At 34.2% G+C, this 15,715-nt stretch overlaps 1 long non-coding RNA gene across 1 annotated transcript; it reads left to right on the top strand.

The window, feature by feature from the left end:
• Positions 1-1,343: 1,343 nt before the first annotated feature.
• LOC105220213 (uncharacterized) lies at positions 1,344-10,867 on the top strand. Its single transcript, XR_008470420.1, has 3 exons — positions 1,344-10,162; positions 10,231-10,375; positions 10,452-10,867. It is a non-coding gene; the product is annotated as an uncharacterized LOC105220213 (long non-coding RNA).
• Positions 10,868-15,715: the final 4,848 nt, after the last annotated feature.

The raw sequence follows: 15,715 nt of genomic DNA, 5'->3' as shown, positions 1-15,715 counted from the left end.
GGAACACATGTTCCTTGGCATCCTGAGGAGGTTGCTTTCGAAAATGGGCAAAATCGGTCCACTGCCACGCCCACAAAATGGAGGAAACCGAAAACCTATACAGTGTCATAACTAAGTCATAAATAAAGTTATGAAAATGAAATTTGGAACATAGGATCCCATTAGGGAGGGGCACATTTGGATGTAATTTTTTTGGAAAAGTGGGCGTGACCCCGCCCTCAAATAAGTTTTTTGTATATAACTCGCAAACCAATAAAGCTAAATAAGCCAAACTTTCTGCAGTCGTTTTTTTTAGCCATGTCCTTATACAGTCCAAAAATGAAAGAAATCGGATAATAACCACGCCCACCTCCCATACAAAGGTTAGGTTGAAAATTACTAAAAGTGGGTTAACTCCCTAACGAAAAACGTCAGAAACACCAAATTTTACATAAGAAATGGCAGAAGAAAGCTGCACTGAGATTTTTTTACAAAATGGAAAATGGGCGTGGCGTCGCCCACTTATGGGTCAAAAACCATATCTCAAGAACTATTCGACCGATTTCAATGAAATTCGGTATATAACACTTTCTTGACACCCTGATGACACGGGTGGAATATGGGCGAAATCGGTTCACAACTACGTCTACTTCCCATATAACCCAATTTTGAATTCCATCTGATTCGTTCACTTTATAATGTATTCATAAGGAACCAATGAAGCTAGCGAAATAAAACTTTACACAAATACTGTATTTGAGCTGTGACATCACTTGTGGAAAAATTTTCAAAATCGGACCATGACTTTTCAAGGCCCCTGATATCAAGCATGAAGAACTCAGTGCCTAAGGCTAATTTTTCACCGAAAATATAGGTAAATCCCTCAGATATTTTAATGTAATTCATTCCCTCTGAATTTTTTTCTTATAACAGTTTCTCTCTGTACCTGAAATGGTAAAAATCGGGTCATAATTTCCCCCAGATCCTATATACCTAATTATAAGTAATATTAAATTAAGTGATCGTATAGTCTTCGATACATTGTATCTTGGTGGTGAAAACGAGTGAAATCGGTTTAGGAATTACCTCAGTCCCCATATACTATTTATAATGGTTTTCGTTATTCTATTGAACTTTATGCCGAATATATGGGTCGAATTGTGTTGTCTTTATAAAATTACATCAATAAATTGCGAGAGTATAAAATGTTCGGTTACACCCGAACTTAGCCCTTCCTTACTTGTTTTTTCTATTACCTTTTGGAAAATTGGACGCAAATTCAGCAGGTATTTTGTTATAGATTTTAAATTATTAAAATTATCAAAGAAATTTCAATAGATTTCGAAGAGCAATCTACCAGCCGAGGTGTTAGGAGGACTAACGTACTCACTGCGGCTGAAATTAGAAATATGTGGAATATCGGCAGGATCATTGAAACCTTTAATACAAAAGAAAAATGTATTTCTTTTGCCGAAAGCGAGGGATTAATTCCCACGAGGAAATTGCCGGACACATAAACAACCAATGGTGGTGTCAAACGCCGGCGATACCGCAGTAGGCACATTCCGGTGCCGGTCGCATGAAGAGGTCCGAAAAAATAGCTTCACCAGGGAGCCAGTTTCTATCCAGCGCTACCATTTGCGATTGGTTCAATTACTGTCGTGAGGCGGTAGTTATATACCAAATAGACCAGCAGGTAGCGGTGGGTAAAATTGGCGGCCCTGGTAAAGTTGTTCAAATTGACGAGAGTAAATTTGGAAAAAGAAAATATAATAAAGGTAATAATATCTACCACATATATATTTGTTTATATTAATACTTATGTATATTTTCCCCTCTTTTTAGGTAGAAGAGTAGAAGGCCACTGGGTGTTGGGTATGGTGGAAGATGGAAGTGACGATCTCCGTCTGGAAGTTTGTCCGGAGAATGTCAGATCCGCGGAGGTGCTCATACCGTTAATACGGAAACATGTTGCCCAGGGTACACAAATACACACAGATTGTTGGAAGGCTGCCTATCTGGTCACGGGTATGAGCACCGACGCGTTAACCACAGTGACCGGACTATCCTTTTGTGTCAAGGGATGGAACCCACACCCAAAGGATAGAATCCCAGTGGCGCGTAATAAAGAGATTTTTTGTGCGGGACAATTACAACAACCCCGAAAACTTTACGGATTTCATTATGGAGTATACATGGAGAAAAAATATTGCGAACAACCATGATGATCCATTTGTAAAGTTGCTTGAAACAATTAAATACACTTATAAATTTTGAAACCGTTTTGTTATTTTACAAATAAACAGAATTGTGCATAAAGTTAAATGTTTATTTACTGCAAATTTTGATATTATTTGTTAAAAATAAATATGTAGAAACAAATTAATGAAGTATAAATATATTTAAAGTGCAAAATGTGAAATGTGAAAGTGAAAAATTCAATATACAGTGAGAAATAACGTGTTAAAAATTGTTAATTTTATATCTTTAATTGCAAATATCTTAGAAACTATAAGTTTGCGGCGGCAATAATATATATTCGTAATCTGGAGATCCGCCCATATTCATTTTAACCCCGAAATCGTGGGACGGTATACTAAAGTTGTCCCCCCTTCCAGACAAAGAGCTCGAGTTGCCGCGTGAAACCAGAGTGACTTCGATCTGGATATTGTAGCAGGTCAAACTCCTACTTATCCAGACTGAACTCCGACATACAAAATACATGTCCTGCATGCAATAGGTCCCCGCATGACACTAACCACCTTTTTGCATGCCCAACGAACCTTACTCATCTAACACCCCTTTCCCTTTGGTCCGACCCCGTCGAAACAACATGTTTCCTGGGCCTCCCCGTTAGATGACCTCAACGACAACTAGATATATGCTTTCCAATCCGGCAGGGATAGATAATCGTTACAACAACAACAACCAAATTTAAAGCAAACTAGAGTCCATATTAATTAGAATGATTTTAAAGAAATATTTATTTTCAAAATATAAAGAAAGTTCCTAAAAAATAATCATATGGTTTTCATCCGGTGACTGTCAATAAAAGAACCACACAAAGAAAAAAAAAAGCGTCCTCCCAACAAATACCCCGCAAGTGTTGTGGTCGATCACGAGGTAGGCAGCCTGTTTTCTCTCCACTGCGAAACGACAATCATCATCATACAAGCTCGTTTTTTGAATACTAATTGTTTCGGCTGCAGTGGTATGGAGTGAGTTTGAAGATGACGTTCCACACAATCGTTCGGCTGTCTGTTGTGATTGCAGCATTTCGACGTCGAACACAGAGGTGAGTGCGTATCTTCGCTGCTACCAGATAGTGGTCCGGGTCAATGTTTGGTCCTCGGAGCGTACGCACGTCTAAATCACAGAAGAAATGCCGTACGTCAACCACAACATTATCTATTTGAATGCGCGTGTTTCGATGAGCAGACAGTCATGTTGCTTGATGAATTTCTTGTGCCGGAAGCTGATACGTCCTCCCAACAAATACAACGGGAAGAAACATCTCATATCAGTGATACAGCTCGTAATGCGTCTTACATACTAAAATGATTATTCTTGCATTCATTATTTATATAAAAGAAATTAGGGTTGAATGCTAAAAAAATTATAATTTTCCATTAACAACAAGTTATCATATTTGTTGCATATATTTAGGGTGCATCACTAATCGCTGCTCCAAAAAGCATGCTTATCATGGATCTCATTTTCTACAGATTTATAAATTAGACTACATTAGTTGGGAAGTGCGGTTATTAATAAAAATTAAATAAGATTATTTGTGAAATTATATCACTTTCTAAATAGCATTACAAAATATATTGTTATAAAAGTAAATTACAAATGTTTATATTACGGAACGCCGCAACGTATTCACTTTAAGTGCTGAACACAAAGAAGACGACACGACAGTACGTAGCGACAGCTGATTACAAATGTCGCTTTGAAGCCAGCGTCTTGAACATTTTGAAGAGTTTCACTTGCCATACTAAAATCTTTCACTTCAATAAAACTTACATATTTAGTTTAAAGTGAAATTATTTGTGTAAAAACTTTAAAAATATGTCGATTTATTTGTTTTAAATAAAAGATACAGTATGTTAAGAAACAGTTTACACATTGAAAATAAATACACTTTTGCACTTTCCGCAGCAAATTTTTTTACTTTTTACTTCAGTTCAACATATTTTTTTAATCAGGGATGGTCACTTACAGTATTTCAAGAGATGTGATGCAAAAAAAACTGCGAAAGCAATGCAAAAACCAACCAAGAACAACAAAAAACAAAAATCATTCAATTTTGTTAGTGTCAAGAAAATCTTTACACACTTCGATTATTTTACTTGTTAAGCACTTATTATACAGTTAACCGTACTTCACCGTTACCTATTCTTCGCAAAGGCTTTTACAATGAATTTGTCAATTAGTTGGTGATTAATTTTTGCTTTTTTTCATATCTGAAGTTCCCATTATTGTCTTTTTAATATTCCATGCAAAGGGTTTAGTTTGAAGAGGTCCAACTATTGCCCCATAATCCCCAATGGGGTGAAAACGTTTGAGATCTAACGACAATGCCTTCTTTAACCATTTAAATAGTGTATAATGGCTAAAATTGATCGGACAATATGGAAATACAAGAACCAAAGCCAGAAAAAGGCCCTAAATTATAAATAAGTGGACATGTACAGTGCTTAATGTCTCGAAAACTTGACCAAATTCCGAAAATTTCGATCAGTGTTCTTACGAAAGAATTCTAGGAAGAGTGCAATATTCAGATTTCTCATGAAACTGCGCGACAAAACATGCTACGACATGAACATGCACAAAGATCTGCCAAAAAAAAAATGCTGTCTGCACCAAATGTAGAGAATCGATTTTTGTTTGCTATTATTAAGTATATTTCTGAACCTGGGAACTACTGGGATGATGTCATATACTGGGACGAGAACAAGAACATGTTATATTTCAACAATTGGCTAACTAGAGAACGACACAAGGCATTATTTTCATTAGAAAGACACAACATCATTTCGATTATTTTTTATAGCACATCTTGAAACATATGTATTCATGCCGTAGCATGTTTTGGCGCGCAGTTTCATGAGAAATCTGAATATTGCACTCTTCCTAGAACTCTTTCGTAAGAACACTGATCGAAATTTTTAGAATTTGGTCAAGTTTTCGAGACATTAAGCACTGTACATGTCCACTTATTTATAATTTAGGGCCTTTTTCTGGCTTTGGTTCTTGTATTTCCATATTGTCCGATCAATTTTAGCCATTATACACTATTTAGAGGGTTAAAGAAAACATTGCCGTTAGATCTCAAACGTTTTCACCCCATTGGGGATTATGGGGCAATAGTTGGTACTCTTCAAACTAAACCCTTTGCATGGAATATTAAAAAGACAATAATGGGTACTTCAGATATGAAAAAAATCAAAAATTAATCACCAACTAATTGACAAATTCATTGTAAAAGCCTTTGCGAAGAATAGGTAACGGTGAAGTACGGTTAACTGTACAACAAGTGCTTAACAAGTAAAATAATCGAAGTGTGTAAAGTTTTTCTTGACACTAACAAAATTGAATGATTTTTGTTTTTTGTTGTTCTTGGTTGGTTTTTGCATTGCTTTCGCAGTTTTTTTTGCATCACATCTCTTGAAATACTGTAAGTAACCATCCCTGATTCAAAAAATATGTTGAACTGAAGTAAAAAGTAAAAAAAATTTGCTTGCGAAAAGTGAAAAAGTGTATTTATTTTCAATGTGTAAACTGTTTCTTGACATACTGTATATCAAAGCTAATTTACTCTTCTGCTGGCAAAATAGCGTCGCACAGTGAGACAACGCCGGCATCAAATACAAGGAGTCATTGTAGAGCTCTGAGACAATTCCAGTTAAAAAAAAAAAATTAAGAAAATTCGCCCACTTTTACGCCCACCTGCCATACAGTCGAAATTTGTAAAATGCCGTATTGTCCGTAATACTTTAGGTATAACTTTCAATTTTGGTATACTTGAATGTTATATAGTTACAAACATTATTTGAAATAAAAATTGAACTTTGGCCCACTTTTAACCCCACCACCCATACTACCTCAACATAAAAAGTGCCATATTAAATACAACCTTGAAATTCTATATTACTGTAATTTATATCATTTAAAATGTTTCATGCAAAAATTACAATAACACGCCCACTAATACGCCCACCTCCCAATGAAATGCAATAAAAAAACAATATTTTTTTTTCATTCAATCAATAATTTTTTAACATCATCATGGTATTCTAATTTTTTCAATTTGTTTCTCATTCTAAATGAATTAAGGATGTGATGATATTTGCAAATAGTGCATTACATCTTCATTCGTAGAAATACGTGAATTTTTACGAGAATGGAATAGCCTACAGTTTCTATACTCCTTATTCATTGCTTCTTGCGCTTCTTCGGATAACATTCCTGTAGCAAAAAAAAAAGTTAAAATTAAATAAAGTTTAAAAAAATTCTTTCAAAAATAAAAATTGCAAACAAACCTATTGGCAATATAGCCTCAGATAACATTTTGCTGCCGTGAATGAGAACTTTATGCACAGTGATGGGCATGTAGTACCAGCCATAAAGCTCTACATATAATTTTGCAGTGTCCATGCAATACGTATGGAATTTACCAACATCTATATTTATACTCTCGCAACCTGTTGCACAGAGTATCATAGTTTTGTTCACATAACGGTTGTTTGTGTCACCAAGAAATATAAGAGTTAGATATGGGGTTATATATACATAAATGATCAGGATGACGAGTAGATTTGAAATCCGGATGTCTGTCCGTCTGTCCGTCTGTCCGTGCAAGCGATAACTTGAGTAAAAATTAAGATATCTTAATGAAAGTTGGAACACATGTTCCTTGGCATCCTGAGGAGGTTGCTTTCGAAAATGGGCAAAATCGGTCCACTGCCACGCCCACAAAATGGAGGAAACCGAAAACCTATACAGTGTCATAACTAAGTCATAAATAAAGTTATGAAAATGAAATTTGGAACATAGGATCCCATTAGGGAGGGGCACATTTGGATGTAATTTTTTTGGAAAAGTGGGCGTGACCCCGCCCTCAAATAAGTTTTTTGTATATAACTCGCAAACCAATAAAGCTAAATAAGCCAAACTTTCTGCAGTCGTTTTTTTTAGCCATGTCCTTATACAGTCCAAAAATGAAAAAAATCGGATAATAACCACGCCCACCTCCCATACAAAGGTTAGGTTGAAAATTACTAAAAGTGGGTTAACTCCCTAACGAAAAACGTCAGAAACACCAAATTTTACATAAGAAATGGCAGAAGAAAGCTGCACTGAGATTTTTTTACAAAATGGAAAATGGGCGTGGCGTCGCCCACTTATGGGTCAAAAACCATATCTCAAGAACTATTCGACCGATTTCAATGAAATTCGGTATATAACACTTTCTTGACACCCTGATGACACGGGTGGAATATGGGCGAAATCGGTTCACAACTACGTCTACTTCCCATATAACCCAATTTTGAATTCCATCTGATTCGTTCACTTTATAATGTATTCATAAGGAACCAATGAAGCTAGCGAAATAAAACTTTACACAAATACTGTATTTGAGCTGTGACATCACTTGTGGAAAAATTTTCAAAATCGGACCATGACTTTTCAAGGCCCCTGATATCAAGCATGAAGAACTCAGTGCCTAAGGTTAATTTTTCACCGAAAATATAGGTAAATCCCTCAGATATTTTAATGTAATTCATTCCCTCTGAATTTTTTTCTTATAACAGTTTCTCTCTGTACCTGAAATGGTAAAAATCGGGTCATAATTTCCCCCAGATCCTATATACCTAATTATAAGTAATATTAAATTAAGTGATCGTATAGTCTTCGATACATTGTATCTTGGTGGTGAAAACGAGTGAAATCGGTTTAGGAATTACCTCAGTCCCCATATACTATTTATGATGATTTTCGTTATTCTATTGAACTTTATACCAAATATATGGGTCGACTTGTGTTATCTTTATAAAATTACATCATTAAATTGCGAGAGTATAAAATGTTCGGTTACACCCGAACTTAGCCCTTCCTTACTTGTTTTAATACTATTTATAGTATTTAATATAATTTTAAAGCGGTGAATTAAGTCTACATTTACACCAGTTATGTCAGCGGTTATTTCTGGATCTTCAAAAAATTTTCTAGAGACATTACCATCATTGGTTGTTCCCATGCCTTGTTTCACCACATCTACTTTTAAGCCCAGAACTAATTTGAAATTTTTTTCCATTTCTGTTTTAACAGCTTCTTTCTGTTCTTTTGTATCTTTATTTGTCCTCCACGCTTTGAAACTTTTATTATAACCGATATGTAATATACATTCCATGAATTTTATTCTTTTTATTATTCTTATTTTATTATTTTTTTTTATATAGCGGCAAAATTCCAAATTTCAATGCTTCAGCTGAATTTGTTCTCAAAATAACTGCATCCAAATTATTCATTTCATTAGGTTTTGCTCCACATATGAAACAAACAGCCATCGAGCAATTCTTACTGACTGTTGTTGCCACTTTTCCGTCAATCATCGTCATAGTTAAACTATGAGATATCGCAAACTTTTTGTTGAACATTTCGAATTCTGTCGTTTTTAAACTTTGAATTTCTGCATTTACACGATTTACTTTCTTTACTTTACTACTACTGAATTTACCCAACACGAAACAGTGTGATCAAGTAATTCTTGTAATCCAACACTGCTAAAACTTTCATCAACCTTAATATTTGCAGGATAGCATTTTTTTATACTCTCGCAACAAAAGTTGCTAAGAGAGTATTATAGTTTTGTTCACCTAACGGTTGTTTGTAAGTCATAAAACTAAACAAGTTAGATATAGGGTTATATATATCAAAATGGTCAGGGTGACAAGACGAGTCAAAATCCGAATGTCTGTCTGTCCGTCCGTCCGTCCGTCCATGCAACGGATAACTTGAGTATAAATTGAGATATCTTAACGAAACTTGGAACACGTATTCCTTGGCACCCTGAGGAGGTTGCTTTCGAAAATGGGCAAAATCGGACCACTGCCACGCCCACAAAATGGCGAAAACCGAAAACACATAAAGTGTATGACACTAAGCCACAAATAAAGTTATGAAAATAAAATTTGGAACATAGGATCGTATTAGGGAGGGGCACATTTGGATGTAATTTTTTTGAAAAAGTGGGAGCGACCCAGCCCTCAAATAAGTTTTTTGTATATAACTCGCAAACCAATAAAGCTATATAAACCAAACTTTCTGCAGTCGTTTCTTTTAGCCGTTTCCTTATACAGTCCAAAAATGAAAGAAATCGGATAATAACCACGCCCACTTCCCATACAAAGGTTAGGTTGAAAATGAGTAAAAGTGGGTTAACTCACTAACGAGAAACGTCAGAAACACTAAATTTTACAGAAGAAATAGCAGAAGGAAGCTGCACTCAGATTTTTTTACAAAATGAAAAATGGGCGTGGCATCTCCCACTTATGGGTCAAAAACCATATCTCAGGAACTACTCGACCGATTTCAATGAAATTCGGTATATAATACTTTCTTGACACCCTGATGACACATGTGAAAAATAAATAAAATCGGTTCATAACCACGACAACTTCCCATATAACTCAATTTTGAATTCCATCTGATTCCTTTACTTTATAATCTATACATAAGGAACCAATGAAGATAGCGGAATAAAACTTTACACAAATAGTATGTACATATAGGCTGGTATTGTCACCGGCGAAGCGAACGTACTTGGCGAATCGAACGCTTTGGCGAAAATTCGACTCGTTCGTATTGTGACTGGCGAATGAACACATTCGCCTAACTTTTTTGTTGCCATACCAAAATAATTGAAAAATGTCACAAATGTTCATTGATTGTGAATGAAATGCTCCCAATATTGGAAACCACTCTTTGCAGTGTATGGATCAAAACCGATATAAGTGAAGAACATAATCAACTAACAAGAAGAAAATTTTATACCAATTCCGGAATTCCAAATGTGGTTGGATGCGTTGATGGAACGCATGTTGCGATTATTGCTCCAAGTGTAAACAAGCACTTATATCTAAATCGAAAGGGATTTTTCAGCATAAACGCAATGATTGTAAGTAGCAACTAAGCATATAAATTTTTAATTATTATTATTTCACCTTAACAAATACATTTATTTAGGCGTGCGATCATGATATGGTAATAAGGTGCGTTGATGCAAGATATGGTGGATCTTCCCACGACTCATTTGTGTAGAATAATAGCACATTAAAAACATATTTGGAACGGACATACCAAAGAGGAGATCACAATTTAGTTTATTTAGGTACAAATATACATTAACTTGCTATTATTTATGAATGTATTTACATACATATTTACTAAAACGAAACATATTTTAGCTGATTCTGGTTATCCACTACACCTTACCGAAATGCTTTATCAGGAACAGTGGAATCAAAATTTAATAAAAAACAAACAAAGGCAAGGAACTTAGTTGAAAGGACAATTGGAGTGCTAAAATGCCGTTTTCGTTGTATACTAGGTGAACGTAAACTTCGATATTCTCCTAGTAAAGCAACAATGATTGTTAATGTGTGCTGTGCTTTACACAATATTTGTAAGCAGTATGGCGTTAATGATCCTGAACAAGAAACTTTCGTTGATGTAGTAGTACCACTGGAACCAGTTGAAGAAAACTTCAGTGATTCAGCAGCGGATCGTCGCCGAAGACAAATAGCTAATTCTTTGTAAATATTGTAGTTACATCCCTAAATGCATTAGTACATAAGTTTGTGTAATATATAATTAAAAATAATAAAATTAATTTTTAATTATTTGAAATTCTTATTTTATTTTGTGTGTTTAATTTGTTTTAATTCTAATTCCTTTAATTTCATTTCAATTTTTTCTTTATGTCTCCTTTTTTGCTCAATATTTTCTTCTTTTTTTTTTATATAATTCCAATTTTTCTTTTTTTTAGCTCATACATTTTTCTTGTATAGCTTGCGATTTCTTTTGTTTCTGACTTAATACTTTGTAGTAAATCGACAAGGCTTTCTTGCGTTTGCGCCTGCTTTTCTAAAGCCTTCGTACGCTAAGTTTCGCTCTCCTCCACTCCGGTTATACGTGCCTGCCTAGGTGTAACGTTGACGTTCAAATTTTCACGCACCTGTTCAGGTTGCACCTCGTCAACGTCTACATTTGTGATGCTTTCTTCCAAATTTTCAGCTGCAGTGTTTCCAAACGTTGATCCGCTTGGATTCACTGCATCCTGTATCCACGGCTTGCTCTAAAGGCGTTAAACTGCGTTGAGTATAAGGGCCCCCACCTGTGGTTACAGTCTCTCTTCGATTGTTGGAAATTTTTTTCTTTAGTTTTAATTTGTAGTCCAACCAAACCTAAGTAATATACAAATCAATGTGCTTATATACATATGTAATCGAAATGGTTTATTTTTACCTTATTCCATTCGCTTCCTCTACGTAGTGGAGGGCCGATATTATTCAGTTCAGCCGCTATATCTTCCCTGAAGTCAATCCTAGTTTGTTTTGTTGACCCAAACGGCGTCATTCCTTTGGCTAGCTGTGGATTTTTCTCCAAAAGCTTCACCATCAGCTCAAACTGATTCTGGTTAGTTTTTTTTTATTCTGAAAACGTTTAATAAATAAAATGCAATAAATAAATTAATAAAAATGTACTCACGTTTTTTCCATTCTTAATTCAATTCGCGATTCAAATAACAAATTTCAAACAAAAATTTTTTTTGAATTCTATTGAACTGCCGAATGAAATAAACGTTCGCCAGGTTTTGACAGTTTAGGCGAAGCGAATTTTCCATATTCGCCATTGACAATACCAAATATTCATTTTCGCCGGTTCGTTCGCCTATTCTTGGCGAATTCGCCAAGTGTTCGCCACTCACAATTCGAGCTGGCGAAATTCGACTGAAATTTCATTCGCTTCGCCAGTGACAATACCAGCCATAATCTCTGGCTTCACTTGAGAAAAAATAGTCGAAAACGGACTATAACTTTTCAAGGCCGCTGTTATCGAACATGTTCAACTCCGCGCCTAAGGGTAAATTTTTTCCGAAAATATGGATAAATCTCTCTGATAGTTTAATGTAATTCAGAGGAAATTGTTTATTCTAATAGTGTGTCTCGGTTCCAAAAATTATTAAAATCGGATAATAACATCTCCTAGCTCCCATATACCTAATTATACATAGGCTTTTCAAAAATATAGTGGGCTTTAATTTGCATATATGTATTGATTAATATGTCAGATATCTTAGCGAAATTAAGTGATTGTATAGTCTTGGATATAGTGTACCTTGCTGGTGAAAATGAATGAAATCGGTTCAGGAATTTCCTCAGCCCTCATACACTATATAGGACGATTTTCGTTATTCTATTAAACTTTGTGCCGAATTTATAGGTAAATTTGGGTGTTATCTTAATAAAATTTCTTCAATAAATTGCGAGAGTATAAAATGTTCAGTTGCACCCGAACTTAGCCTTTCCTTACTTGTTTTAACTTCCAATATTTTGCTGTAGTGTGGGAATATGTCACAACCAATTTCTTTTGCAGAGCTTCTTAAAACATCATATTGGTGTCTTGATAGTGAAGCATCAATTATAAGGCTGAGTGCTTTCTCTGGTGTAAATGGTTTGAATTGTTCACTCTTTTCATATTTTTTAGCAGCAGACACTATTAAGTCTTCTAGAAAACTTTTACAAAATTGAGATATTTTACTTTTCATAGACCTTGCTTGGCTTTCTTCGAAAGCTTTTACAGGTCGTCCACGCTTAACGGAATGCGAAGTGCTTGGTTGTTCATCATCCAAAGTTTCTTCACATATGGTGTAAAGCTGTGCAAGCCATTCTTCATTATCAGCCAAAAATTTACTTTTATGCGCCCAGATTTGTTCCATTTGGATTTAAATTTTGGTATTAAATATTTTATTATAAAATCACGAAATTTTTTAATAATTAAGTCTGACATTTCATTGTAATTTGTTGATATGACACCAACAACAACATCAATATCTTTATTGCTATCCATCCAAATATTAAAAATTGCATTATAAAAAATTGTTGAATTATCCATGACCTTGTTGAATTTTTTTTATCACTTGCACGCTCAAATAGATTGTGAATTACATATATAATTGCAATTACCATTTGTTGATCAATAATATTTAAAACAACAACAATGTAATATTATTTTACAGTTTGTTTTTAATAAGTAACTGCTATAATATGGCTTGCTGGGATTAACAGCTAAAAGTTATTATTAATACAAAGAGAATATTCTTATTTACGTGAGCGTCTTTTTTTTCTCTTACTTTTTTACTTCACTAAAATTGATAAGAACACGATCATTTATGTGTGTACAGATGTACATATGTTTGAGCAAAAAAAAAAACTGGTTCGGCTCAGCGGATGGAAAAAATTCCCAAAAACCAACAACCAAAACCAAAATTATGCTCACTATATTAGGCTGCTTATGAGCTTTGGACAACAAAATAATTATAATGCAAGAGACTATTTTATATTTTCCTGCCAGGCGACAAGCGGCACTACAATATAACAATTAAACTAACCACATTAGAAAGTGATCATAACACAACTTAGATAAGAACAATATCTTGCACTATCACTTTAAATTAAAAATTATGCAACTATCTAACCCAAAGTCAATGACCTTCAACAAAATTATCTATCAAATTAATAACGTAAATAAAATTTATGTAAACAAGAATATTTTTATTAAAACATAAATGATCTTTAAAGCATAATTCTGAATAACTAACAAAAAACAAATGTAATTTATTACTATTCTCTTGCACAATAAGTGAAGTAAACATATTAAAAAAATAAAAGTAAAAAGTTGTAAACATGCTATTGCATGCTAACAGAATGTGCTCGTTACGTATTTTTTGTAGTTTTTTGTATGTTTAATGTGCTTTTGCAAACTTTTGCTATATGTCCTCTACTTTAAATTAAAGCTGAGATTTCAAACTTTCATTTGGTATAAGTCTGCACCTGGGGCGAGGGGCTGCTCTATATTTCCTAGGCCATTGAAAATGCAAAATGTTCAACTTTTGAACCACAATTCTGTTGTTAAGAAAAAAAATTGTGTTTTTTTTTATTTATTTTTTCATTTACTCATTCTACAATAACTAAATTAATTAAAAAAATACTTTAAAGTTACATTTATTATGCATTTTTTATTTTAATAAGCTTTTGCTTATTACATATTGAACTAACATATTTCAAGCGCGTCCTCAACTTTGACTTGCTCTAGACCAAAAAGTAATGAAGTTATGAAGCTGAAATTTCAGGGAATTGTTACTATATATCTGTTAATTGGACGACACGTCAAAAACCATTTTTTGTAGCGGTTACTATTGGGCTGTCTCACTGTGCGTCGTACTTGTTAGAACTTTGAATAATTTTACATTTCACATATGTATAGGTGGTGTCGCGAAGTCGTGCTGCTGTCTAAAAAACTGTGCCCATAAGAACGCGTGTATTTTAATATTTGACAGATGTCGCTCGTCGCTTGTCGTCTTTCTCCTAACGCCGGGATAGCTGGTTGTTTCTCTGATTGTTATTTTCGGATGTTGGGGGAACTGTCTTCTATGGGTATAACAGTTCTTAGTTTGCGAAAATTCTACTTTTGTAAGAAAACTTTTAGAATTGTACACTCTCTCCGTTCAAAGCAGCGAATTTCAGAACTTCTACCTACTATATGTTTCCTAGAGTATTTTTTTCTTTCCAATATATGTACTTACATATATAGTTCCAAATGATGATTTTTCTCAATTATCATTCTGAATTATTTCTATTCGTCCTTCTCCTGACGCTATAACTAAACGGTTATATTTAGTCAAAGATTTCTACAGGAATATTGTCCTAAAGATTATCTCGACCACCTGAATTACTCTGCAGGCACAGCTGCGATGAAGGTACCGTTGCCTGGTAGGTTATTATGGGAAATTCTGTACCTATTGAACCAACCTAGAATCTTCAGCAGATGCAACAAAAGGCACTCCTTCTTTTTCTTATGTTTACTAAGAATTAGTACAACTACACCTTTAAGTGAACTTTGCCCTTTATTTCCTAAATGACGAATGGTCATAAAGGCATCATGAATCCTTCCTCTATCGTGGTTCAGTGTTTCAAACAATCTGGTACTTCAGGAATTTCTAGACCCGATAGGTAATATATTTTTGAAATTCCATTTTTTAGCAATAATACTTTAACAAGTTACACAAAAATTGTTATTTCCATATTCAGAAGGAAATCTTTGCATTAAAAAGAAAACAGATGCAGCTTTCGGGTGACTTTGAGCAATTATTGCGAAACTTAACTTGCGTACGTGGTATGGAAATATAATTATCCACAGCAAATGCATTTTACGGCGAGACCTTTCCTTATTTTGAAAATTAATGTTTCGAAAATCTATTAAAGCGTTACGAACCGTCTGTTTCTATAGCATTATTATTTTTTTTGCGTTACGTTGTATGGCTGTGTTACTAATACTAGTAGATAATTAAAAAATATAAAATATAGTGAAATTAAAATAATAATGTGTATAAAAAAATCTATAAATAAAGAACTTAGTGCAATTTTAAACGTGTACCCCAATTTGTCTT

Source organism: Zeugodacus cucurbitae, chromosome 3 (genome assembly GCF_028554725.1).
Source record: "Zeugodacus cucurbitae isolate PBARC_wt_2022May chromosome 3, idZeuCucr1.2, whole genome shotgun sequence".
Lineage (NCBI taxonomy): Eukaryota > Metazoa > Arthropoda > Insecta > Diptera > Tephritidae > Zeugodacus > Zeugodacus cucurbitae.
The sequence above is the reverse complement of the archived record's forward strand: the minus strand, read 5'-3'. Positions and strand labels throughout refer to the sequence as shown.